The sequence below is a fragment of the Scylla paramamosain genome, chromosome 8 (assembly GCF_035594125.1).
Source record: "Scylla paramamosain isolate STU-SP2022 chromosome 8, ASM3559412v1, whole genome shotgun sequence".
NCBI classification, from domain to species: domain Eukaryota; kingdom Metazoa; phylum Arthropoda; class Malacostraca; order Decapoda; family Portunidae; genus Scylla; species Scylla paramamosain.
In genome coordinates, this window is record NC_087158.1 from 21,152,040 (window position 1) to 21,157,039 (window position 5,000).

The window sequence follows — 5,000 nt, forward strand, 5'->3', positions numbered from 1 at the left end:
AGAGAGAGAGAGAGAGAGAGAGAGAGAGAGAGAGAGAGAGAGAGAGAGAGAGAGAGAGAGAGAGAGAGAGAGGCTGTAGAGGCGAATAAATAATGAACAATAGAGGAATAATGGAGGAAGGCTTCAGACCGGGAGTCATGCATTTAATAGGAGACAAAACAAGATAACATCACATCATTAGGACTCCAAATGCAGGGAGGGACGAAAGAATGTGTTTGTAAAAATACTATACAGGGTTTCTGAGTCTGCGTCGATACTTGGGCAAATGAAGGGGATGGAGAGAGAGAGAGAGAGAGAGAGAGAGAGAGAGAGAGAGAGAGAGAGAGAGAGAGAGAGAGAGAGAGAGAGAGAGAGAGAGAGAGAGAGAGAGAGAGAGAGAGAGAGAGAGAGAGAACTAAAGATACAGTGAATTATTGCTTACAAGTTAAAGTGGACGCAAGGAATCATGAGACGAAATAAGAAAAACAAAACAAAAAAAAAACAAATATGCAAATATAATAAAAAGTGAAATAAATAAAAAAAAAATAAATAAAAAAACACGATGTTGAACAAATGAGAGAGAGAGAGAGAGAAAAAAAAAATAGAAAATCTTTGAAATATATGTAAACTTTGTGTTACCATTAAACATTTAAGTAAAACAAACAGTAACAAGCAGTGAAAAGTTAACTGAAGGTCACACACACACACACACACACACACACACACACACACACACACACACACACACACACACACACACACACACATAATGGTCCCTAATGGCGACTTCGTGCATTAGCGGCGCCCTGTGGAGGCTCGTCTGTCTAGGGTGGACGGAAGAGGCTCTAGGGGTTCCTGTAGTACGTGCCCTCCCCCTCCTCCCCCTTCCTTCAATCCTCCTCGCCCTCCCATTCCTCATTTCCCTTCTCCTCTCTTCTCATTTTCTCCTATCTTCGTTATCATTTTCCTCCTTCCACTCTCTTCGTTTCTTCTCTTCCCACCTTCAAAATTCCTCAGCCTCCTCTTCTCTCTTCTCTTCCCCTCTATCCTCATTTTCTCCTTTCTTCACTTTTTTTTCTCCTCTCTCATTTTCCTTCCCCCCTTCACTCCCTCATAATTTTACCCTCTATTTTCTAATTGTACTTCTTCCTTCCCTCCTTCCTTCTCTTCCTCACTCACTTCCAGTTTTCCTTCATCTCTCTCATCATCCTTCCTTCACCTTCCTTCACTCTCTTTTATAATTCCTCTCTTCACTTCCTTCTTCCTTCCTTCACTCATTTTCAGTTCTTCTAATCTCTTTTCATCATTCTTCTTTCTCCACTTTCTTACTCCTCTGCTGCCCTTCTAGTTTTCCCTTAATCCATTTCCTCTTACTTCATATTCCATCCCCCTTCCTTTACTCCTCTTACTCCACTCGCTTTACCCTCATGTCCATTCATCCCTCTCCCTCTCTCCCTCGCTCCCCAAAATGTACACCCTCTCCTTACCATAAACCCCCAAACACCTCAGTTAAACCCAAACCCCTTCCTTGAAAAACACAAGCACAGCGTCCCTTTCCCTACCCCCCTTCATCCTCCCCCTCCCTTAAGCACTCCAAACCCCCTTGACTGTAAATTCAAATGGACTGTACATCATTTACACTTTTCCTCTTCGTAAAACACCCTGACCTTTCCCTCCGGTACCCTCCCCTACACTCTACACTCTCACCATACACCAGAACGCATCCCGAAAACACCCCCAACCACCCACTTCCACCCCTCCCTGAACCCTGGTCCCCTCCCACTCTCTCTTTCTCTCTCCCCGTGGACTGCCTGATTATCCTCTTACTTGCCTACCTTTTCATTAGCCTGTTGAGAGAGGGAGGGAGGAGAGGGAGGGAAGGGAGGGACGACACACACGACTGGACAACCGCTGAAATAATTGATGGACTGTCCGGCGGGGCTCAGGTGCAGGTGGTCCAGGAGGAGAGGCGAGGCGAGGCGTTATAATTAATACTCGCCTGTCACTTTCTACCCCAAGAGAGTGTGGATGACCTCCCGCCCTCCCTCCTGCACCGCCGCCGCGTCATTCCCTCCCTCTCTTGCTGTGTCTCCTCGTTCCCTTCCTCCCAAGCCATGTAGATGGTGTTCTGAGGGCCAAATGAGGAAGGAGAGAGAGAGAGAGAGAGAGAGAGAGAGAGAGAGAGAGAGAGAGAGAGAGAGAGAGAGAGAGAGAGAGAGAGAGAGAGAGAGAGAGAGAGAATATTTAAGTAGTTGCTACCATCAATACTGTTAACAATTATTATTTTATTACTTTTACTAATACATATTACTAGTAGTACTATTATTATTGATACTACTACTACTACTACTACTAATAATAATGGTAGTGGTATTTGCACATGTACAACCAGCAACACCTTCATAAAAAATAACTAATAAAATAACATAGACAAAAATAAAATGAAAACAGGAGCAAAAGTTCTGAGAGAGACGATAATGATAATAATAACTGCAATAACTCTAAAGGCTCATTCTCGTGATGCACTAGAGCACGTTGCTTCCACACTACACACTGCAACAGACAAACACCTCTGTAACTCTCTTCCCTTAACTATTGCTCTTTATTACACGGCTAAACACTCCAGCTCCACGTCACTAAGTACCTTGGACTACGCATTACAAACCCTTACAGTATCCTTCCATAATACCCTTCCTCAAGTATCCTTAGTTCTTCAATTTCTTCCCCTCATTTGCAGTTTAATGTTACGCTTGCGACCCTCACACTAAAAATTTCATTATAACCTTCTTGCATCCTTGAAAAAAAAAAAAAAAGAAAGCAGAAAAAAAGACTGATACCTTCCCCTCAATATTTACTTTCAACTTTCATCCCATCAGTACTTTCTCATTAATACTTTCTTTCTTGTCAGTGTAAATCTGCTTTGATGTTTTTACCCTTACACACACACACACACACACACACACACACACACACACACACACACACACACACACACAAAGCATTTTCAAATCCCTCCCACCGCCTCGCCTTGCCGATCGACAGAACCGCGAAGAACCACTCGGGAGTTGGACCACTCACGGCGCGGAGAGAGAAGAGAGGGAGGGGAGGCAGAGGAGAGCGTTGTGAGTGGCGGGGATAATGAGATAATCCAGCGTCTGATGGCTTTTATTTATACTGATTATTTCTTCCTTTCTCTGAGCTGACTGACCATTTGCGATGTTGCTGACCCCTCGTTCTCTCCCCCTGCTTTCCTCCTCCTCCCCTCTGCTTCTTTCCCTCTTTCTCTATCTCTCCCTTCCTCTATTTCCCTCCCTCCTTCCCTCCCTCTCCTCTCTTGGGAGCGTTGTCAATTAATAATGAGTAACTTCTCTCTTCCAAACATAATAGCAGAGGAGACAGCAAAATAAAATGAGAGAGAGAGAGAGAGAGAGAGAGAGAGAGAGAGAGAGAGAGAGAGAGAGAGAGAGAGAGAGAGAGAGAGAGAGAGAGAGAGAGAGAGAGAGAGAGAGAGAGAAAGCACTGTTGACATTACTAACTACATGATCAATTATTCTCTTTTATTTAGCCAACACCAAAGGTCATTATGTTCCTGATCGACTTTTTATACTTTCCGTGTATAAAAAAAAGAGACAATTACTGTTTTGCTCTCTGAGGTGGAAAATAAGTGCAAAACTACGGCCACTCTGACACAATGAAAAAAATCGATTCATAACAAACAGTGCCCTCCGCGCCCCTGCTCTGGAGAATCAATGAGGGTTGGAGTAAGTGCATCGCTTTTTTTTTTTTTTTCAGAGAAGGCGGAGATTGTGAACATAAAGAGGCGTGACAGGAAAGCAGGTGGCAATGCAGGCAGGTTAGTGGCTATATTCATCAGAAACTGATTAACATGACTAACTATGTTAATTTTGTGGTTCTATTCCTCTTCACTCTTCCTCTTATGACTCATCTGATTGTCTTTTTTTTTTTTTTTATGTAGCTGGAGCATCGGCCAAGGGCAACAACACTGCAATAAAAAAAGGCCCACTGAGGTGCCGGTCCGAAAATGGTAGTCAAAAATTACAGTATAAGTGTCTTGAAACCTCCTTCTTGAAAGAGTTCAAGTCATATGAAGGTGGAAATACAGAAGCAGGCAAGGGAGTTCCAGAGTTTACCAAAGAAAGGGGTGAATGATTGAGAACACTGGTTAACTCTTGCATTAGAGAGGTGGACAGAATAGGGGTGAGGGAAACAAGTAAGTCTTGTACAGCGAGGGCGCGGGAGGAGGGGGAGGCATGCAGTTAGCAAGTCAGAAGAGCAGCTGGCATGAAAATCGCGGTAGAAGACAGCAAGAGATGCAACACTGCGTCTCTCCTTGATATTGACGGATTGTTTTAGTTTCTTGTTCGGTTCTTCGCATTCACTTCATACAACTGACCGATCATGAGTTTCTGTCTTAGTCTTCTGTCAGTCACTTCATGATACTGACTCATCATATAAATTTCTTGCTTAGTTTTCTGTCAGTCATTTTCTTTAAAACCTGACTAGTTAATATTTTTTGTTTTAGTCTTTCTTTAGTTTCTTCATAAAACTAATTGGTTGTAAGGATTTTTCGATAACTTTTTCGTGACTTATTTCAAAACAGACTGATTATGTTGGTTTATAATTTAGTTTTCTGCGAGTCACTATACGAACTGACTGATTATGTCAGAGTCTAGTTAAATTAGTTCAGAGTATAGTTAAATTTCTAACCACTTTCTCCCTTGAAGTAACTGATTATGTAGGAGTCTGGTTTAGTTTTTACTCAATCATTCCGTATAACTGACTGATTATGTGACCCTGAGCTCAGATTCTCTCTCATTCATTCCTTACAACCGACTGATTACGTGATATTCTGATTCAGTTACTGCTGTGACATTCTTTAAAGACTTGACTATTTGGATTTGTGGTTTGTTTCATCGTTTTTTTCACACTAACACGTCATCTCTTTATCGTCAGCAACTCAAAACCCGAATATCTGTTCTTTTTCAGTTTGCTCTTCAAGA